The 23891-nt window shown below is 43.9% G+C and overlaps 1 long non-coding RNA gene across 1 annotated transcript; it reads right to left on the bottom strand.

Annotated features, from left to right (window-relative positions):
* Window positions 1-887: 887 nt before the first annotated feature.
* Window positions 888-23891, bottom strand: LOC307215163. Its single transcript, XR_013838337.1, has 5 exons — window positions 22878-23891; window positions 19366-19629; window positions 14905-15121; window positions 12326-12925; window positions 888-2672 (listed from the first exon to the last, which is right to left on the bottom strand). It is a non-coding gene; the product is annotated as an uncharacterized lncRNA (long non-coding RNA).

The following is a 23891-nucleotide window of genomic DNA, read 5'->3' as shown; positions in this document are numbered from 1 at the left end:
AGTGGAGAAGACTGTAACCAGGATACAGTACATGTATACCTGCTAAGTCTATTGCCTAGGTGCTCACTGTCGATGGTCCTTTTCTCCCTCTTTAGAGTTCCTTATATATCAAGTTAGGCTTGAACTGGACAGGCTTTCAAATAAAAGACCTCTTCAAAATGAGGACTGCCCTCTGTAATTTGGGCAGGGCCAGATTTAGGTTTGATGAGGCCCTAAGCTAATGAAGGTAATGGGGCCCTTTATATGTCAAGCTGTCCTTTGTCAACAACAAATTGTCACTGTTTTTTGTGTTGAATATATTCTATATGGTAATTTATGGACCTAACAGGTATCTAAAGCCATTTGCACGTAACATATAGGAGCCTAAAGGTAAAGGTAAAGGTACCCCTGCCCGTACGGGCCAGTCTTGACAGACTCTGGGGTTGTGCGCCCATCTCACTCAAGAGGCCGAGGGCCAGCGCTGTCTGGAGACACTTCCGGGTCACGTGGCCAGCGTGACATCGCTGCTCTGGCGAGCCAGAACCGCACACGGAAACGCCGTTTACCTTCCCGCCAGTAAGCGGTCCCTATTTATCTACTTGCACCCGGGGGTGCTTTCGAACTGCTAGGTTGGCAGGCGCTGGGACCGAGCAGCGGGAGCGCACCCCGCCGCGGGGATTCGAACTGCTGACCTTTTGATCGGCAAGCCCTAGGCGCTGAGGCTTTTACCCACAGCGCCACCCGCGTCCCTGGTAACAGGTATCTAAAGCCATTTGCACGTAACATATAGGAGCCTACACCACACAAAACACTGTTGCTGTATATAGGTGTTATTTTATTTGTTTTTTGTATTATATTTTGGAAATGTACATCCAGTTTTTTTTTCTTTAAATTTTTGGGAGCCCCCAAGAGAGTGGGGCCCTAAGCTATAGCTTGTTTAGGTTATATGTAAATCCGGCACTGAACGTGGGTCCACAATACACCTGTTTCTCCCTTTTCTGCATGGCAACATAATGACCCACACTTCTGCCTGCTGGGGGGGGGACTTCCTTCTTTGGACACCATCCCCATACAAACTCTGCAACAGTGGTGACACTTCTGCCATACAAGAATAATGTTCTCTTGATGATTCATCTGTATTCACATTCTCATGAAAGTTCCAGGGGTGGAAAACAATTTGCTGAACTAGATAAGCAAGAGGCAGGGAAACTGTGGCCCTCCAGCTGGGGTTGAACTGAAACCCTATAATTCCTGATCACTGGCCATCCTGGCTGGGGCTGATGAGTGATGGAGTCCAACCAACCTCTTAGATAGGTCTTTGGTCTGACCCCACAGGGTTTTTACTATGTTCTTAAGCTTGCAGGGAATAATAAAAGCATAGTTATGTATGCTGCTGTCTGTCAATGTTGTTCCAAAATTCCCATTTGGCATTTCCATAGCTTTGAAAGGAATCATCTGATTTTCAAGAAGAACAATGACTACAGGTCCATGAGAATTTCTTTTACCAATTTTTCTTTCCTTTACCAAAGTCTTCAGCAATTTACCACACACACAGTGAGAGGTCTTCATTACATGATGTTACAATTAAGGAGAAAGCATCAAAGCATATTGTCACATTCGAGTAGAAAACAATGGCTTGTTCCAGAATGCATCTGTTTCACATTAAGGACAGATGTGAAATGTTGATAGAAAGCATCACTATCATCAGTGGTGTTTTTACTTTCCTTCACTTTGTATCACTAAGGACCTGACTAGTTCAGACATCTTTCAATAAAATGGATTTTAATCCAATTAGTCAGAAATAGCTTGGCATTTGAAAAGCAAATGGCTACAGTTTCAGAACCGTTTTCATCACAAACATTTGGCCAAAGTCTTTTCAAATTCAGCTCCAAGACACATTTGCCAACAGTTGGTTCCAGAACTTCTGGCACAAAGATTTTCTCCCCCAGGGACCTAAGTGCATGGTGCCTCTGAACTCGGGCAGAGTACCTTTCCCTTGTAAAGGGCCTATGTTTTCAAAAATAAATAAATCCTCCAGGAAACCTGAGATAGAATACACCCTGAATGAAGACTGTACCTCTTCAAGTTATATTTGAAATGCTACTAAGGGCACCTTGATTTTGTTTGATTCTTATCAGATTCTGTTGTTGGAACTGGGCATGAGCACACATTGCCCCATGTATGAGATAAGCAAACAGGTGCATGGTCAGCCAAACCAGTTGCTATGGCAATGAGCTAGTGCCATCTATATAAGTGATCAAAGCATGTCAGCTCATTCGTCAGTCAGTGAGTCGGTATGTGAGTTGGAGTCTGTGTTACGTCTTGAAGCTGGAGCAAAAGAGATACTATGTGCTTGTGTATATCTGCATCTGTATCTGCAAAGCCTACAAGCTGTATGTCAATGTCCAGAACTGTATTTCTGAAGCCTTATCTTCTTCAGCAATAAACTATTTTGGACCTTAAGCTGCCTCTGTGTGGTGACTGAAACTAGAGACAACTTCTCCTACGTGGCCATCTCACTTCAGATTCGCAACAAAATTGTCTTTATTACTTCTTTTTAAGAAGTATGCTATGAAAGAATTTTATTTAAATTCCAACAGATTTGCTTCTTTTTAATGTTCATCTTATCTCAGCATTTTTCAGTTGTCCTTGATTCCATTCCATTGTCTGGACCACAGTCCTCTTTTCCAGATCTGTGAATGGCAATGGATGAATGAAATACGTTACAAGTTGAATTTCAGCTCATGCTAAAAGATAAGCCTGAGAATCCTTAAGCAAAACACTTTGGCATTACTATCCTGTAGCTATCCTTAGGGAATTAGGTATTATAGAGTTCTTATAAGAAATATCCTGAACTGTACCACTTCAACTAGTGTGCAGGTTGTAAAGGTAAAAGGTAAGGGGATGCGGGTGGTGCTGTGGTCTAAACCACAGAGCCTCTTGGGTTTGCCAATCAGAAAGTCAGCAGTTCAAATCCACTCAACGGTGGTGACATCCAGTTGCTTTGTCCCAGCTTCTGCCAACCTAGCAGTTCAAAAGCACGCCAGTGAAAGTAGATAAATAGGTACCGCTGTGGCAGGAAGGTAAACGGCATTTCCGTGTGCTCTGGCTTCCAGCATGGTGTCCGTTGCACCAGAACCAGTTTAGTCATGCTGGCCACATGACCCAGAAAGCTGTCTGTGGACAAACGCCAGCTTCCCTCGGCCTGAAGCGAGATGAGCACCACAACCCATAGTCGCCTTTGACTGGACTTAACCGTCCAGGGGTCCTTTACCTTTGCAGGTTGTAATTTAGCTATCCCACAGATGTTGCCCTTCTGTGACACAACTCTTGGCAATTTAGACATACCAAGCTATGCAAACAAATAAGTATTTTGAGAGAAAGTACACATTTAAATTGCATTTTGAAGGAAAATGCTCATTTAAATGCTACAATGAGAGGAACAGTTCAAAAAGGTGATCTGTGTGTGTGGGGGTGTGTGAAATAGAATGGAATTATGGCTAAAATGTGAACATAAAACAGACATGGAACAAGGAGATCCATCCACCCCAAACACATTTTCTTGGATATAGTGGTGCCTTGGGTTAAGTACATAATTCGTTCTGGAGGTCTGTTCTTAACCTGAAACTGTTCTTAACCTGAAGCACCACTTTAGCTAATGGGGCCTCCCACTGCTGCTGCGCCGCCGGAGCCCGATTTCTGTTCTTATGTGATGGCCTGGGAATCCGGTTCAGAGGCTGAATCAGAGGAATCCCAGCCTGCACAGGAGTCCCCGCCTCCAGGGCCGGCTGAACTGGGGCAGGGCCTTGATTCTGAAGCACCTGCACCTGTGCCGGATCCTCAGGAGCAGGAACCAGGTGAATCCACTCTGGCTCCAGAGGTGGTTGAGGACTCAGTGCCTACAGGTGAGTCTCCCCCTGGGCCCAGTAACCCTTCAGCCTCTCCTGAACTGCAGAGGCTCAGGGCAGAAAGGCGGAGGGAACTGGTTTCCCCCAGGAGGAGTGCTCGCCTTAAGGCCAGGAGAGGCGGGTCTCCTGGGGGCCGGGACCGCCCCTGGCCTCAGAGAAGATAAAGGCCAGTCAGCCCGGTCCCAGGTTGCGGGAGCAACGTCGTTGATGAGCTGTTTCGGCTAGCATCCAGTCCTGTTTCCCCCAGAGTTCCTGTCCTTGCCCGGCTTCCCTCTGTGGACCCCGCTTCGCCCGAGGAGGACTGTCTGCCGACCCTCAACTTAGGTCCTGGACCTCGCCCCACGGTAACCTCCCCCCCCCCCCGGACCAGCACATCTTATCCTGAAGCAAAGTTCTTAACCTGAAGCACTATTTCTGGGTTAGCGGAGTGTGTAACCTGAAGCGTCTGTAACCTGAAGCGTATGTAACCCGAGGTACCACTGTAAAAGTAACATTGAATTACATCTAAGCAAATGACCTTAGGGGGTCTTATAGCTTAATGATAATGTGGCAAGTGGCAACCTTTCAGCTTTACAGTTTGCTGAATTCAGGTGAACTCCTTAATGAACATAGCTGTACACCTTTTTGAGGCATTAATTAGAAAGAGATGATGCTCTCTCACACCAGCTGTTCCCCATTGAGGCCTTCTTTGCATGACTTATGGGCAAGTTATCATTATGGATCACTGCATCATTAAATTTTACGTTCCTTACGTTACCTCCCGGCAGCCAAGGCATATGAAAGTGCAGAAGAAACATGAGGAGATGAGTTTCTCAATTGCTGTAATAAAGTTTTACATCATTGCACCGAGACATGTTTTCCCCACATATGGAAATGGTTAAATTAAAATTGTAATGACTGGATCCAGAAAAGCCCTTTTAGGCCACAGAAAATTAGTTTAATCTGCAAATGTGATTTATGCCTGTCAAGAGACAAGCCTCACGATGAACAGTAAAACTAGATATAAAAAACAGGGTGTTTTCCCCTTTATTTGCTGTTCTTAATGGTACCTGCTTTTCTTCTCCAGGCAAATTTCCTAAGTGCTTCAGTAAATCTCAACTTGAGGCTTGCAAGACCAGGAGAATCCAATGTAGTGCCTTCAGATTTTTTTTGGACTACAACTCCCATCACCTCTGAGCACTGGCCATACATGTTGGGGCTGGTGGGAGTCAGAGTCCTAAACATCTGGAGGACGCCATGTTGGCTCTCCAAGCCCTTGTTGTTGTTGTTTAGTCTTCCACTGCCTCCCACAGTTTGGTCAAACTCATGCTGGTAGCTTCGAGAACACTGTCCAACCATCTCGTCCTCTGTCGTCCCCTTCTCCTTGTGCCCTCCATCTTTCCCAACATCAGGGTCTTTTCCAGGGAGTCTTCTCTTCTCATGAGGTGGCCAAAGTATTGGAGCCTCAGCTTCAGGATCTGTCCTTCCAGTGAGTACTCAGGGCTGATTTCCTTAAGAATGGATATGTTTGATCTTCTTGCAGTCCATGGGACTCTCAAGAGTCTCCTCCAGCACCATAATTCAAAAGCATCAATTATTCGGTGATCAGCCTTCTTTATGGTCCAGCTCTCACTTCCATACATCACTACTGGGAAACCCATAGCTTTAACTATACGGACCTTTGTTGGCAAGGTGATGTCTCTGCTTTTTAAGATGCTGTCTCCTTGCCCTAGTCTCTTCTATATTTAGGAATATTAGGAGCATGATCATTAAGTTGTCAAGGGTGGGGAATGCTTTGCAGCCTAAGGGCTGTGTTCCCTTCTGGGCAACCTTCTGAGGATCACATGCCAGTGGTGGGCTGGGCCATTGGCAAAAGTGGGTGGAGCAACAAATGGAAATTTTATCTTTGTACAGTAGACTAGTTTTTACAACACTTCCACAGGTCAAGGACACATTCCAGCCACACTTGGAATGCAAAGCAGGACCAGTGAATGGTGGAGTTTGGGGAGAAAGGGGCATGGCCTGGGAAGAACAATGAGGACCATACAGAGAGGCCCCGGGGCCTAGGGTTTCTCAACCGTGGTTTAAGTGATAGGTTAATCACCTAAAGTCTGGAACATGGTGTAGACTGAGAATTAAGGGGTCACTTGTTAAAGAGGGCGTGTCTGTCTATCTGTCTGTCTGTTTTGTTTTAGCAGCTTATTATTATTATTATTATTATTATTATTAACTGATAAGTGTAAATAGTCTCTATCCATATATTTAGTTCTCCTTCCCTCCTCTCAAATACCATGAATGGTACATTACAGAGGGAGAAATCTAAGTGAGAAGAAGTAGATCAAGACAAAAGCATGAAAACCTGCTTTGGCCATGTCAGCCATGGGTTTTCCTCAGAGAGGACTAGTGCAAGTCTCCAACTAGTTGCATGAGAACTATTAGGCAGAGACTTGTGTGTACATCACAGCCCAGTTCTGGCTCTCTCCCAACACTGCCATGTGCTAATACCAGGCCTGCTCTTCAGACTTCTAGATGAGAGCTGATCAAGTTATATTCTCTGCCCCTATACATACTTCTAAACAGGGACTGCTCTGTCTGGCCACGGGCTTATCTTCTCTTCTCTGCCCTCACCTCATTCCACTGCGATTGACCAAGTGGCTCAAGGGATAGAGCTCCAGCTTAGCTCCCGAAAGCCTTACAGTTAAAATGGGGATGAATGAATTCCATTCATTACCTGCTCTTCTGATTCACTCTCCTATTCCCCTGTTTTGCACTCCAGTGTACTCCAATTTAACTTTGGGGATGCACACGTGGAATTAACCGGAAATATTTCTAATGGTAATTCCTAGATTGGAGCACAAGCTATTGGCTGCAGTTTCCATTTCCTCCATCTCTTTTCTTCCTCTAAATTACTAGTGAGATCGGTGCATTGATAAAATACTGGCAAAAAAAGAAAAGAAAGCCAATCTCAATGTACTTACTATTGTCATGTGCCCATATACTCATGCACACAATGTTAAAATGCCACATATACAAAGTATATTGATGCAACCATAGGTTTCCTCAAAGTTACCCTGCTACGCAGAAGCCTGAAGCTTATTATATAGAGTCTCAGTGAACAAGGTCACACCAGGTAATGTCGCAATCGTAGTATCACATCAGGTAAAGGCAGATTCAGGAAACTGCAGCATGGTGCATTCAGGTTCAGGCAGACCATATCAGGACCATGGAAAGCTCCAAGGGAACTTGTATTAGCTCAAGAGCTTTTCTTTCCCCCTTTTTAGGCAATGTTGCCTCAGCAGAGAGTTGAAGCCTCCTGAAGCCTTCTAAATTTAGGCAAGTGCTCTTCTGCATTAGCCTCTGCCTCTCTGAACAAGCTGGCTATGTTCTTTAGTGGGTCTCTGCCTGATTCTGTATCTCCTGACTTCTGCAAGCTTGAAGAGATGGAAATTGTGCTGGGGACTGGTGGGGACATATCTTCCATTGGGGACGGCGTTGGTGAAAGTTCCTCCTGGTTGCAGCAGCCAGTGCCTCACCCCCTTTCAAGTCTTCCTTGGGTCCCTGGAGGGCCTGAGGCTTCATGGATCATGAGTAATGTGCACATTCATACCAATTCCTGCAGTTGCCATTCAACATAGGCAATTGCTATTCAACCACCATTGCATAGATTTTAAAACATTGTAGGTCTGATTCCAGTCCTTATGATTTCAGACAGAAGGATGAAAAAAGTTATGAAAACATTTCTTAAGGATCAGAAACCGGAAGGAAAGAAAACAAGCCCATCTATGCAATGTGTTCCACTGTCTATAATTTCTCACTCCACAACTGTGATATTTTTTTTCAAGGACTGTCTTCAACTTCTTTTTACATAACAAGAGAAATAATTTCAGAATGGTGAAAAGGCACCAAAACACACACACACACACACACACACACACACACACACCATTTGTCCTTTTATTTGTCCAAAGGCAAGTTTCTTTGCCTTCAGGAGGAAGGAAACAGAGGTAGCAACACAGTGGACTTTTTTCAAGTGCCTTTGAGGCCTTTGTGTGTGTTCAGCTGGACACAAGTCTCAACCCTTTTCAGGGTGAATACAGAGATGCTCATGCATGGTTTACCAGGACATAGTCTAAGTACATGATGCAGCTACCTTACAGGTTTGGGCCAGATCAGTTGCTGGATGGGGGAATCACCTGGAAACCCTATGTTCACTTCTCTGAGTCCCATGATGGAAGAAAAGTGGTATAAACATGTGCTAATAAAATAAAATAGCATGCCATGCACTTGCTCTAATTTCAATATGTTTGGACTGCACACAAAGCCTACAGAGCAAGGTTCTGTTGCAAAAAATAATAATCCTAGTTTGTGGACCAGTTTCTCACATCCATCTTAAATTTAATCAGTCAAATTAAACCCAGTCAGATGGACAGAGTACAAATAATAAATTATTATTATTATTATTATTATTATTATTATTATTATTATTATTATCTATGATGGCTGTGCGAGCACCTTTGGTAAGACCCAAATCAGCCACATTCAAGCTGCTTCAGGTCTTGGAGCAGAAGACTTAAGTGGCTACCTAGGCAGTTGCAACTGCAACCACTTTTCATCAACTGCAACTGCAGTTTCATCAAGGTGAAAGTTGTGTTCTTGACTGCTAACCCATGAATGGAAGAACCTAGATCCAGCAAAGACTATTGTAAATGGATGTGTGGTGAGGATACAGTTTTCACTGATTCCCCATTCCCCTTGCAGACCCCTCTGTCGTCTCCCATGCTTTACTGGACAGATTCCTTAATTCCAGAGCAGACTGGGGTGTGGCAGGGACAGGAAGTTGCCAAGGTAAATGGCAGGAGTTTGGTGGGCTATTGAGAAAGGATTGATGGGCCAGCTCTGTCCTATGAGCTAGTGGTCTCTCACCCCTTATGTAAATGGTACTCTTGCTTATCAGAACCCTGGCTATTTGGACTGATGAGCTTTTGTTTCGTGACTAAAGCATTCTTATTTTCATAGCTAGTGTCGTGCACCATACATCCTTGCTCTCAGATGTATCCAAGAAGTAGTTGAGTTCCCCCCACCCCACCCCTGACAGCCACCATGTATTCACAAGAGATCCCAATAATCATATTCTTCAACTTTTGATTCAGGCTATTTCTATTATTTCAATTACAAGAGCAGCTAATTTACAATGTAAAAAAAAAAATGCTTTGTTCACCATTCCTTCAAAATTTAGGCTTATAGTATTATGTTTCACTAAGACAGCTTGTGATTATAATGTAATAAGGAATGCATAAAGAAGGCATGCTATGCTCAGTCTGTCTTTGAAAGGAATTATGATGAAAGTGTTTTGTAAAGTTCCCAATAAATAAGATACCATGCTGAGTATGGTTTACCATACTTGTGAATTCGAGCTTTTCCAGGCCAATCCTGCTGTAATCCTACATGTGCCTCACAGCTGGTAGATGTGTTCCTCTGCATCGGCTGAAGTTCAGGAATTTTCCTTGGGTGGAGGGAAGAGGTACAAAAGAACTAATCTTCTGGGGACTAAAGTCACAATTGCTGGTGAAACTACCCTTTCCCTAGTAACAGTAACAAGATTATATTAAATAGTTACTGAACCATTTTCCAATTAACCAGGAAGGCCGAAAGGGTTGCCATATGCCCTTCATTTAATAGCGTCATCAGAGCAGCTTTGTAGGAGCAAGGGTTGTGAATGCTATGAGTAATTTGCACATATATTAAGTCAGGAGTTTTTTGCCCCCTGAATCTTGAGAGATTTTCAAATGAAAAGGAGGAGAAGGAGGAGGGGTAAAGAAATGCTGTGTTATTAAAACACTACCCTCTGCAATGAATCTCAGCAGATACAATTTCATTTTCTTCCTAACGGCAGAGAAAAATCACAAGGTTAAAACAATAGCCATTAATTTTTTAGAAATATTCTAATGCTGGATTTTAACATGCAAGAGCTCAAACTGTATTAAAATATCCTGCAGAGATGACACACACCATTGAAGTGCGCGCACACATTATATACGGTTTTGGAGAGTCTGTTTTCATGAAACTGGGGGAGTTAGAACTGTATATAGCATGTGGATTGTTCAACTTGAGATAATGGAGGCCCAATCGGCCATAAAGCTTTGTGGGTGACCTTGGGGCCATTGATTGTCCCAACAACTGGTATTCAGAAGCATACTGCATCCAATATCCTGGCTGAGGTTGGTGGGAGTTGCAGATCAATGACATAAGGAGAGCCACAGGTTCTCCATCCCTGCCTTTAGGTCACTTATAGATTTATATCCAACTTCTACATCATTTTTTCACTATTGTCAAGAAAAGAAGCCAAGCAGGAGACTGCCTATTTTGACTGTTTCATCTGAAGCAACATGAACTTGTGGTTCACTGGGATCCCACTCAACATGTGAGTGGAATTCATTTCTTTTCATGGCACACACAGGTAGAGGCAGCAAGATGGTTACCCTTCTAGAAGCTTCCACCTGAAATGGCTTACTTCATATTGATTCATAAGGTTGGCCATGAAATTGGCATTGTGCTAGAAAGAGAAATTAAGACTTAAAAGATAGCCATCAAATGACTACTACAAGTACTACTACTAATAATAATAATAGCAATATCAACAGCAACAGGTCTTCAGTGAAGTACTCCCACAGAGTACTCTTGTGCTCATGAGGGTGAAAAGAGCTAATTGAAAACCTCCACATAGGTACATTTTGATTTGGTGGGGTTTTCCCCCCTCCTTTGGATATGTGGAGCAGAGAGCAATAAAAACTTGGAAAAACCTACTGAAGGAGCCAACTTTCTTCTTTAACCCTTTGGCACTGAGGGAAGAGTGTCTGGAAATCTTGACTTCTAGTGTCAAATGTATCAAAACAAAACAAAAAATAGCTCACCACCTCCAAAACTTGGCAAAAAGGAATGGAGAACATAAAAGCTGTGAAAGTGAGTCTCACAAATACGTAGAAGGGCTTGAGACTGCAATTCCACACCACTTACACCTGAGAGCATGCCTCACAGAGCTCAATGGGACTTAGTCACCCTGCATTTTTCATTTAACAAATTTCATATGCCGTTTACTAGAGCAAAAGACCTCTAAGAAAAAATTGCACTGTAATATTGTTACGTTCTTATAGAATGGAACTAAGGGTGATGGAGACAACTGAATTGCCACCAGCACCACATGCAGTTCTCTCTCTCCCCCCTGGATTGTGTCCATTAGGGTGACTGGGCCACTGTCCCATAAGAGTAAAGCAAGTAATAACTTAAGAATAATAATGTCATTCTGCCCTCATCCAGGCCCACCTGCACGTATTGACTGGAACACTATGGAGGTCTCTGTGTTGAGTTCACAGATTCGTTCAGGCTTTAATGTGTTGCAGCTAGGGATGTAAGAAGTCACCCTTGCCCGTTCCACCCTGTATTCATCACATGCAACACTGTTTCTCTACCACTGCAGTTCGTTTTCTACCAAAAACTACACTATTTGTTTCACTGTCCACTGTAGCAGAATTATATAACTCATATGATTTATGTAATTAATTATGCAAATTATATACATTATGTTGCCATTGTGTTATTCCACCCCATTCATTTAAATGCAAAGAAACACGATGCAAATGGGGTGTGCGATCAATTACATATCGTTTGCAGACTGAAAACAATAACAACAGATCATAGTCACTGGATTGTCTTCCGTTCCAGACATGAGGTGCATATTTGTTTGTTTGTTTGTTTGTTGAATTTCTGTACTGCCCTTCATCCGAGGATCACAGGATGGTTTCAAATATAAATACAAAAAATACAAAGCATAAGGTAAAGGTAAAGGTACCCCTGCCCGTACGGGCCAGTCTTGACAGACTCTGGGGTTGTGCGCCCATCTCACTTAAGAGGCCAGGGGCCAGCGCTGTCCTGAGACACTTCCGGGTCACGTGGCCAACGTGACATCGCTGCTCTGGCGAGCCAGAGCCGCACACGGAAACACCGTTTACCTTCCCGCTGGTAAGCGGTCCCTATTTATCTACTTGCACCCGGAGGTGCTTTCGAACTGCTAGGTTGGCAGGCGCTGGGACCGAGCAGCGGGAGTGCACCCCGCCGCAGGGATTCGAACCGCCGACCTTTCGATCGGCAAGTCCTAGGCGCTGAGGCTTTAACCCACAGCGCCACCTGCGTCCCTAATACAAAGCATAGTAATGAACAAAACAATGCCCACCACTTTAAAAGGCCATAGATGGTTTAACTAAGCGAAGATTAGCAATTTCTCCTCCCATTTACATTTTTATCAGACTTCTTCAATATTCCTAGTTGCAAGAAGTGTGAACTCAAAAATGGAAATGAGTAATGTGACCACATCAGTACTCCAACACTTGTTAAAGTTGTTCTGGTTAATTGTAACAAAACATTAAAAATACTTAAAAAATAATACAGTAATCACCGAAATTTACCTTAACCGAAAAGTTGCACTCTGGGTGAAAGCGGAAGTCTGGTGTGATGATGACTCATCACAGGAAACCTGAGCTGCAGCTCTCAAAGTAGGCGAAGAAACTTGAGAAGTTAGAGATGGCTAGTATCAGCAGCAGTAGCAGAGAAGCTTTGCAATGATGAACAAGCTATAATCTCTCTCTCGGACCAAGAATTCCATAAAGGACTTACAGGACTGAGCCACATTGCTAGTTTGCAACATGTTGCTTTGTTATATTGTCCCTGCAATGTTTATATGTAAATAGTTTTAAGACTGTTCTATGGTAAAGCTTTGAAACTCATTCTTGACACGTAAAGCTCATACACAAGGCCCAGCTCAGGGATTCCACTGAACAACTTTAACAGTATCCTGAGCACAAGCATCAACAATGATAATGTGATTTGAAAACTGGGATAGCGGGTGCTAATAAAATGTTTAAAAATTCAGTCTTCTAGCTCATAGATGATTCAAAGTATTGTAGATGCCTTGATGGTGGGAACAAAATGAATTATTTTAAAATAGCTTTGAGATACATAGAATTCTTCTCTGTGCTTTGGAAGAAAATCACTGGAAGCCTCTAGACCTAGATGGCATGTGAGAACAAAACAAAAACAAAAAAAAACTAGGTTACAGCAATTGTGACTCTGTGATCTGCAGGTGTGTCCCAGGATCACAGACAGAGCAGCTGGAAGGTCAGGAAATTGCTAGTTGTGCTTTGGAACATACCATATAATAAATATGAAATAAAATGAAACCATCTCTTCCCTTTGAAAAAAAAAATATCAAAAGCATTTGTTCAACCTCCTAATCAACAAATTGTATATTTGACCTGGAGTGAATTTTTAGCAACTGCACTCTTCCTTCAAATTATATTTCACTTAGAGAATTTATAGCACTGTTATATCTTTGATTTGTTTTCACCTCCCAGCCAAAATGAATCACTAAAATAGTTTTTGCAAACTGTAAACAAATGTTAAGCCAATTTTTTTCCCTTTAAGAAATCCTTATGAAAAGTAAACTATGTATATAATTTGGCAATACACCCACCTGCAAAGAGTGTAGAAGATGAAGATAAAACTGATGTATACAAAACACACGGAATTCTTTTTTCTCTTTACCCTTTTACGTTTTTGGAATTCCCAAAGAAGGGCTAAGGTGCCTCTTTTTCCTCTCCATTCTCTACAAAGGTAAAGGTAAAGGGACCCCTGACCATTAGGTCCAGTCGTGGCCGGCTCTGGGGTTGTGGTGCTCAACTCGCTTTACTGGCCGAGGGAGCCGGGGTACAGCTTCCGGGTCATGTGGCCAGCATGACTAAGCCATTTCTGGTGAACCAGAGCAGCGCACGGAAACGCCCTTTACCTTCCCGCCAGATTGGTACCTATTTATCTACTTGCACTTTGATGTGCTTTCGAACTGCTAGGTTGGCAGGAGCAGGGACCAAGCAATGGGAGCTCACCCCGTCGCGGGGATTCGAATCGCTGACCTTCTGATTGGCACGTCCTAGGCTCTGTGGTTTAACCCACAGCACCACCTGCAGCCTTCCCATTCTCTACAAAATCGGAGGCAAATCCAGTGTTGCAAGGCATGAGCGGGGGACCCTAGACCCCAAGGCCTCCAGACCTCCCTTATCTGGCCCTCAGAACTCCTCCTAAACCATGTCCACTCTCCCCAGCACATCCTTCAAAAGCATGACTCCCCACCACACCCTGCTTGAAGGCTTTTGTCTAGCTATGATGTGTCCTTGGCCTGTGATTATCAATTAATTATATTTTTGTAAAGCAGATTGGATACCTTCCAACATTTCTCAGATGAGAATAGGGATGTCCTATTCAAATCCTCACTACAGGGTGAGCTCCCGTTGCTCAGTCCCAGCTCCTGCCAACCTAGCAGTTCAAAAGCACACCAAAAAGTGCAAGTAGATAAATAGGTACCGCTCCGGCGGGAAGGTAAACAGTGTTTCAGTGTGCTGCTCTGGTTTCGGTGTTCCATCGCACCAGAAGCGGCTTAGTCATGCTGGCCACATGACCTGGAAAAACTGTCTGTGGACAAACGCCGGCTCCCTCGGCCTGTAAAGCGAGATGAGAGCTGCAACCCCAGAGTCATCTGTGACTGGACTTAACTGTCAGGGATCCTTTACCTTTACCTTTTTGTTCAAAACTACTACTACTACTAACCTTATTATTTGCACACTGCCCATCTAACTGGGTTTCCAGCATATATAAAAAACATAATACTGCCTTCAGATGTCTTCTAAAGGTTGTGTAGTTTCTTATTTCTTTGTCTCAGAGGTCACATAACTCCATACCTTCCAACATTTCTCCAATGAAAAGTCCTAAGGAAAAGTGGGACATTCCGGGTTCAAATGAGAAATGGAGATGGCTTCTGTAAAACCAGGACTGTCCCGGGAAGTTAGGGAAACTTGGAAGGTGTGGCATTGCAGAAATCCAGCCTGGAGGTTATCAGTGCCTGGGCAACAGTGGTCAGGCTACCCCGGTCCAGAAATGGCCCCAGATGTCCTGCGAGCCAAAGCTAGTGGAAGGCGCTCCTAGTCACTGAGGTCACCTGGCGCTCTGGCAATGAAAGTGGACCCAGGAGCACTCCCTGGCTACTCTCCCTCCTTGTGATTCCCAGGAGCTGGTTTTCAGACCATCCTGCCTCCAACAATTGTGGTCAAACGTAGCCATCATGGGTTGGCTGCCTTGTCTTCCATACCTCTGTTCTTAAAAGCCAGCTGCACTGCTGACTCAAGCTGTCAGTCACTGTTGCAGTCAGCCAGTCTCTGGGAAATAGAGGGAGCATAGTAAGAGTGGAGAAACAAAATCCCTCCTTTCCTGTTAAACGAGGTGAAGACATGGGGGGAACAATGCAAACATGAACATTTGTTCAGAACTTTGACGACTGTTAAGATCCTTACCTTAATCCTTTCAGTGGTCATGCCCATTAAGGATATGCAACATGTTGATCCTTTGCTTATGGGATTGTGGAGAGTGGGGGGGGGGGAGGAGAATGAGGAAGGGAGGCCGGGGTTGGCATAAACGGCTTACAAGTAAATTTCAGCTAACTCAATATGTAGTTTTTATGAAGCGTGTTTGCTTTAAGTGGGTTGCAAAAAGCAGTGCTTTGTTTTAACAAATATGAGGGGGACCTGTTCAGGGTTCCAGCCACCTCTCTTTCTGCTCCTTCTCCAGCAGTCTACTTTTAACTCACGGTACAAGGCAGAATTGCATGGTCTCCAAGACCCCAGTGGGCTGTTTGGGGCCTTCACCTCCCCAAAGGGTTTTTTCCTAAATATTTTTTGTACTTTGGGAAACATTTGGGATCCCCAGTAGATGCTTGTCCATTAGGGCAAATGGGGCACTGCCCCTCCAATTTCAGTCTGCACCCCCTAGCCATTTACATCTGCTTGCCTTCTTGCAACCAGGCTAAGGGAGAGCCAGTGTGGTGTAGTGGTTAAGAGCGGTAGACTCGTAATCGGGTTCACGTCTCCGCTCCTCCACATGCAGCTGCTGGGTGACCTTGGGCCAGTCACACTTCTCTGAAGTCTCTCAGCCCCACTCACCTCACAGAGTGTTTGTTGTGGGGGAGGAAGGGAAAGGAGAATGTTAGCCGCTTTGAGACTCCTTCGGGTAGTGATAAAGCGAGATATCAAATCCAAATCCAAGGGGGAGTATGGGGACAAAATTAGAATTAGTTGGCTCTCCCTGTCAATGGTTCTTAGAAATAAAGAGTTTCTAAATTTAACCCTCTCATGGCTACATCAACCCACCTGATAGGGTTTGGGCAGATCTTGGGCTTTCTTGCAATGTGGACCTGCAATCCAGAGAACCACTGGGCATGTATGCACCCTCTCAGGAGCTTGGTGAACCTTCTGTTTTTATTGCTCACCCATGATTACAAAAATGGGATTGCAAGATACCTGGCAAGCTCGTGGGCTACCTTTTGCTTGGTGCGCCACACATTCCTAAGAGAAGCCTCTGTTCCACTTTTCAGTAGTTCTCTTGGCAGAATCCAGCCATTCATACTCCAGTGAGATGGAGTTTATATCTTAGAAGGGAAGGATTTTGAAAGAAAGGCCATATTTGCAATGCAATTGAAGCAGATGAGATAGGAAGTGATTATGGCATGAATAGGGTATTCATGAAAGGCAGAGAAAAGGCAAAGACAAATTCCAGTAATTTTACTGGAGTGGTGACAGGTGGACTTACAGCTCAGGGAAATGAAAGAAGAGGGAGCCGGGTGCGGGGGATGGGGAGGAGAAAGTCTTGACTCTTCAATTTATGGATTCACCAACAAATTAAAAGGGCCAACTTGTGAGGAAAGTTACATTCAGGCCTGCCTAGATCAACATATTGATCTGCCTTCTATATATATATATACCCAGAACTTTAAGCATCAGATAAATAATAATAATCAAAATAATAATAATAATTTATTATTTATACCCTTCCCATCTGGCTGAGTTTCCCCAGCCACTCTGGGTTGCCTCCAATCGAGTGTTAAAAACAATACAGCATTAAATATTAAAAACTTCCCTAAACAGGGCTGCCTTCAGATGTCTTCTAAAAGTCTGACAGTAGTTTATTTCCTTCACATCAGATGGAATGGCGTTCCACAGGGCAGGCGCCACTACCGAGAAGGCCCTCTGTCTGGTTCCCTGTAACCTCATTTCTCGCAATGAGGGAATCGCCAGAAGGCCCTCGGCGCTGGATCTCAGTGTCCGGGCTGAATGAAAGGTCAGCACCAAATTAACAGGTTGAGTGGTATATTTGATAAGCAAAACAGAAAGTGAGAACTTTGGGAGTGAGATTCTTCAGCCTAGGCTGAGAATGCTGCAGTTGCTTGAAGTTCTTCTACGACATGGTGATGAACAGGGGAGTGAGCCCAGAGTACCTGATCTCACCACAGGTTTCTGTGACTATAATCCAGAGACCCCCTGCCTTTAAAGCATGAGGGACATGAGAAGCAGTTGGCAAATGCATGGGCAACAGCCACCCAACCTGTTTTTCTCTTCTGCAGGTTTTCTCCTAAGCCTGGGCCCCTAGCTCTTATCCTAACGGCCACTCCCATTTGAATAGCCTGAACAGCAGCAAATTAGCAGAAATGCCTGTCTCTAGAAGATTGTGCTTCCTAGCACCAGCCACTGCTTCTAATTACATCACCATCTAATTATCTCCCAAAACAAACACCTCCCGTGTGTCTGACTGGCATTTGAAATGTGAATGATCTCAGCACCTTGTACAGCACATATTCCTCCCTTTCCAATCTCTTTTTTTTTAAATAAATAACTTGTATAAAACTTAGTCTGGAGAAAAGCTATAGGAACACTCAGAAAATGTACCCACCTACCCCATTTTTACCAGCAAGTTTGTACCCCTCTTCAAGTCTTCAATATGTGAAGTGAGAAGGCCTTCCAAGTTTAAAATCAGCATAGAAATCCATTGGTAAATTAACAAAACAATACCTTCTTAGCCCAAAGCTAAGAAGGTTGACCATTTACACACTGCCAAAATGCACAAAATATACAGAAAAAACTTTCTGGCAATAAGAGCTGTTCAACAGTGGAACAGTCTCCCTCGGGAGGTGGTGGACTCTCCTTCCTTGGAGGTCTTAAAGCAGATGTTGGGTAGCCATCTGTTATGGATGCTTTAGCTGAGGTTCCTGCATTGCAGGGGGTTAGACAAGATCAGTGTTTCCCAACCGTGGGCCTCCAGCTGTTTTTGAACTACAATTCCCATAATCCCTGACCACTGGTCTTGCTAGCTAGGGATGATGGGAGTTGTAGGCCAAAAACATCTGGAGGCCCAAGGTTGGGAAACACTGGACTAGATGACCCTTGGTCCTCTTCCAGCTCTAAGATTCTATGATTCTATGATCTCCCAAAAAGAGAGGGGCACACTGATTTGCATACAAATTGCATGTTAATTTATATTTATAGGTGCAAATTTTAAAATCACTGTACTTCTGATAACAATAATTTTAATTTAAATAGAAACACACAAAAATCTCACCACAGTGGGGTAAATTGTGACCAATTGACCTGTAAGCAAGTGTTAAGCAAGTGATGTACGTTTGGGCAATATATATATATATATATATATATATATATATATATATATATCTTAATTTCACATGGATGCTTATAGGATCTGAATTGGTGGTGAGTGACCAGACTGTGGTATCTGTGAATAAAGGCAAATTCTACACTGGGACCGATTAGGAAAGAAAATGGAAATAAAACTCCTTTATACAAATCTACGGAATGACTGCACTAGGAATACTGTGTACAATTCTGGTCACCTCACTTAAAATAGGAGATTCTAGAGCCAGAAAATGTTCAGAAAAGGGCAACCAAAATATTCAGTGGGATAAAGTGACTCCCCTACAAGGAAAGGATGTAAGATTTGGGACTTTCTTGTTTAAAGAAAGGTGGATATTGGGGAGGGGAGTGAGAGAGATGTGTATAATTATGAATGCTGTGGAGAAAATGAATTTTAAAAAATCTCCCTCTCACATAATATTGGGAACATCCAGTGAAGCTGAATGTCGGAAGATTTGGGATGGACAAAATTCTTCACACAGTGCCTAGTGACAGTAGTGGGAAAAGAGCTAGCGATAGTCACAAATTTGGATGGCTTTAAAGGAGGCTTAGACCATACCTGTGGTCCCAAGTGGCTCTCCAAGCTAGATCCTAGCCTCAGACTCTGAGCATACCAAAACAAGCTCCAGAATCCCTGATGTGGCACAATTTCTTGTTGTGTATATTTGAGCAAAGCCGCAAATATCTAGAAACAGAGAGGAGGGACTGTATGTTCAAAGAAAACGCCTGGTGCAGAAGAAGTTTCAAATCATGGTTAGGTGGGCGGGGGGATGTTGCCTTGAGACATGACTGATGTTACACCTTATATGATGCCTATATTTTAACTGTTGACAATATAAAGGGGACTCAGCGGCATTACCTTATCCTGCCTAATGAATGTTATCGTGAGGAAAAGGTAAATCAGTAACAGCTAAGATCAAACGTACCTCTCTTCTTTTGAACACACAATGCCCTCATTTATATAAATTTTCACATTCTGCCAGCCTTCCTCATTTGGACACAACAAATGAACCCACAAAAGGCCTTCACATTTCCAAATGCCAAAGGACAGCTTGAAATAATGTCCCGAGTGGATTGTTGGGCTGACAAGCCACTGGACTCCCCATTAGCTGGGACCGTCCTTCCAGCTGCGACGTAAACTGTTGGTGTTGGCAGAAGCAGAAAGGTCATCACACTTTCTCTTGTCTAGACTAAAGGAGAAAACAATTCTTGTAATATATTATTTGTTGTTCCTTGCCAGTTTATTCCTATAGAGACATATCGGGATTTTTGCTTTTTATTTGAGAAGATCAAGTACTTTATTATGGAAACTGGCTTCCATGCGCACATTCTGACTGGCATCTGATTTTTCACTTTCTGCATTGCTGAAGAATGTCACGAGGCCTCCAGAGACAGGCTGGGTTTTGATGAAATGCTCTTTTCTAAGCGAGGCTGCTTTGTAAAAGCAAATGAACCCAACACTTTCTATAGAACAGTTCCTTCCCTTCCCAAACCATTTCTTTTCTTCTTTTGGAGAACTACTCTCCACTTAAGCAGAAGGACAATTTACTTGTTCATATTTATTTATAACCCTCTTCAGGCATTCTGGAACAGTGTATAGTAAACACGTGGGGATGGGGGCAAGTAGTGCTATTTTTTCTAGAAAAAGAGGTGCTGGAACTCACCACAAACACCTCCCTTGTTCTCTTACAATGGCAATGGCGCCCACCTGAGAGGTGCCGGAACTGAGTATGGTAGCTCTGGCCCTCCTCTTTGTTTCTTTCAACCCCTGGAAGTTGAAGGGTGCCTGTGTGAAATAGGGAGCCTTCTAGAACCAGGGAGGCTCCCAGCACACGTTAGAACTCTGATGTTTCAAGTCAAGGAGGGCACAAGGTGGCCAAAGGAAGCAGACTCATTCCTACTGCCACATCCCCTTTGAGTGCTTACTGTACGCATTTCCAAAATGCTTGAAGAGAGCCAGTGTGGTGTAGTGGTTAAGAGTGGTGGACTTGTAATCTGGTGAACTGGGTTTGTGTCTCCGCTCCTCCACATGCAGCTGCTGGGTGACCTTGGGCCAGTCACACTTCTCTGAAGTCTCTCAGCCCCACTCACCTCACAGAGTGTTTGTTGTGGGGGAGAAAGGGAAAGGAGAATGTTAGCCGCTTTGAGACTCCTTCGGGTAGTGAAAAAGCGGGATATCAAATCCAAACTCTTCTCCTCCTCTATATTTATACAGACATTTGTATTCTGTCCTCCTAGTGCAGAACTGGTACTGTTACAGGTGCCACACAATATTTCTTCTGCATTTGTAAGAAACCAGGGGTGCCATCTCCTTCTGCCTCCCCCCCCCCAATATTTGGCACAGATGTGAAGCAAGGAGCCGAGAACAGTGTGGCTTTAGCAGCCAGCTCCTTCTGCTGCTGCTGCCATGGAGGGAAAGGAGGGTCAGAGGAGTGTCCCACCAGTGGTGGCAGCAGGAGGAGGTGAAGTCCTGATGTAACATGCGCAATATTGCCCCCTCCAATCGCCCTTGCAACATTGCCCTCCCCCATCACCCTCCATAAGAAATCAATATTTTAGTGTGGCAGCACCCACACTTCAAAACTCTCTGCACCTTTGCTGTACTCTTCTTTTGAGCACCTGCAAAAACCTTTTGCCTTTCCAGACATTTAGAATGTTGGCATGTGTTTTAATCTGGTTTTTAGCTTATCATTAGTTTTAATTATTTTTAATGTTTTAAATAGCTGATTTTAACTGATTTTTTTCTGATAAATTCATTATTTTATGATTTTTGTAAAGCGCTCTGAGGATTTGGTTTTTTTTTTTTTACAATTAAGCAGTATATAAATTCTGTGAACTAGAGCTTATGCAACATTCAGGACAGTCAATGATTAAAACCAACTATAAAAGACAATAAAAATTCTCAAAATCTAAGAAAAACAGAGGAGATGTTTTATTCAATTCTGAAAATGGACAAAAGAGGGGAGGACCTTGTAAATGCAGGTGGTCCCTCTCACTTTGCTGTTCCAATTAATTTGAACGACCTCAATGTGTATGAATAATCTGCAGTCTGAGAAAGTGTTCGTTCTTTGTCGTACCCTCAGCCACAATCCATAATTAATAATGATAGAATTACATCACTGCAGCTGTTGATGTAGTAGAAATTCTAAATCTGGGCCTGTTGAAGGAGTTGGCAGTGGGGCATTGTTTTACAGAGATCCTTCTTTTGCTACCTATCCAGCCGATTTTGGAGAACAGCATTGGATGGTGCTGTTATCTAAAACGTTTTTATACTGCCTTTCAGAGCAAAAGGGCTTCTCAAGGCAGTATAGAAGAAAAGCAAAAATGCAAGAAAAAATATACAATATATAATTGAGCACAGCAGTAGCGTAAAATGTAATGGGGGGAATTAGAGCACCGTGAGCTGTTGCCTGCTTCTCACGTGGGGTTGGCAGGGTATTATGAACTGTTGCATGAGAGGGACACAACAGGCATGTGCCCTGCCAGCCCCATGCCACTTTTGTGAATCTTGCAAAGCGGTTCTGGGCTCGCAGGGCACCGTGAGTTGGCCGGCAGGACTTCCCATTGCACAGCTGGGCAGGCATGGCCCCACTTGGCTCCAGTGGACGGGGTTCGCTCTGGCAGCTTGCCCCGCCATCACAGTGCACCCCACCCCAGGGTCCCAGTGTGCCCACCCTGGGCACCGGCAAGAAACTTCCCTCCACTAAATTAGATCTGTGTGCACCCCAAATGACAAGATGAAATGGAATGATTTGGGGAAGGTTCTCACACTTCTGAGTTGGATAGTCCAAGGCATCACTAGGCAGATCAGGGACTCACTCAGCTTCCAAGAGGCTCTATAGTCTCAGCTGTCAAAAAAACCACCCCATGGCTGTTCATCCTGACCCTCTCCCCCTGCAGACTGTTAAAACGTTTATATAATTTAGCAGAGTTTAAATGATCCCGTTTGAGTTTATGCAGCGACAAGCAGGTTGCTAACTTGTTTGAGTCCTGTCAGTAATTATACCTTCCTGGCTGATAATCCCTTTCTGTCCCTCTTAAAGAAAACACACATGAATCTGAATCATATTAACATAAACTACTTTACTATCAGGGACGCGGGTGGCGCTGTGGTCTAAACCACAGAGCCTAGGGCTTGCTGATCAGAAGGTCGGTGGTTCAGATCGCCACAATGGGGTGAGCTCCCGTTCCTCAGTCTCTGCTCCTGCCAACCTAGCAGTTTGAAAGCACGTCAAGTGCAAGTAGATAAATAGGTACCGCTCCAGCGGGAAGGTAAACGGCATTTCCGTGTGCTGCTCTGGTTCGCCAGAAGTGGCTTAGTCATGCTGGCCACATGACCCAGAAGTTGCACGCCAGCTCCCTTGGCCAATAAAGCGAGATGAGCGCCGCAACCCCAGAGTCGTCTGTGACTGGACCTAACGGTCAGGGGTCCTTTTACCTTTACTTTACTATCAGATTCATTCAGGTTTACAGAGTTGTTCCTGAAGGCAGGCTTAGGTTACATAACAGATAAACTATATGCTAGATAGTAGTCAGTCATGAGAAGACTGCATCCGACCAGTTACCATTTAACACTCCTAGCAGCAACCGACCAACTGACAAAACTGCCTGCCACATAGAGGCAGTTAGTCCTCTCAGAATGTTGGACTTGACTGACAGCTTTATATCCCACACACAAGAGAAATTAAACCAAGCTAACTGTGGAAATGTCCAGAGTTTGAGAGGAAAGCTGTGGAAAGAGGAGGGAACATTTCCTTTTCATGCGCAGGTCTAGCTTTCAATCACAGTGAATTATTTTCCCAGGGCACTCCAGTTACAATGAATTGAGGGGGGAATTAAAAACCATATTTGTTTTCCACATGGATTTGGGGTGTGTGTCATAGGTGCCTTAGTGACAGAACCACTGCAGCTATCATTCTGAAATCTGGTAGCCTTTGTCGCTTTATGGACGAGGCAGTTGGATGTGGCCAAAGCTCAGTTGTGTAGGAACCGCCAAATCCAGTGTATGAGAAAACATTCCTTCTTCATCCCTTGCTCTCGCCAGCTGTTCTTCAAGGTTTTCGTCTTCAACTCTAGGAGAAATATTAGTCACCTCTGCAAACATACGTGGGCTGGGATATAGAGTGTAGACTCATTTGCTTTCAATCAGCAAGCACTATATTGGGAAGATTCATCATTGTTGACCAAGAGAGGAGATATTGAAGCCAAGATGTCCCTTTTGTTTATTTAACCTAGAATCCTTCCTCAGAGAGAAGATGTCAGTATTTGGTCCATGCATTTGCCAAACCCTAGACAGCATCTTAAAAAGCAGAGACATCACCTTGCCAACAAAGGTCCGTATAGTTAAAGCCATGGTTTTCCCAGTAGTGATGTATGGAAGTGAGAGCTGGACCATAAAGAAGGCTGATCGCCAAATAATTGATGCTTTTGAATTCTGGTGCTGGAGGAGACT

The sequence above is a fragment of the Podarcis cretensis genome (assembly GCF_951804945.1).
Source record: "Podarcis cretensis genome assembly, chromosome: 4".
NCBI lineage: Eukaryota > Metazoa > Chordata > Lepidosauria > Squamata > Lacertidae > Podarcis > Podarcis cretensis.
Note: the sequence above shows the minus strand (reverse complement) of the source record. Positions and strands in the feature narration are given on the sequence as shown.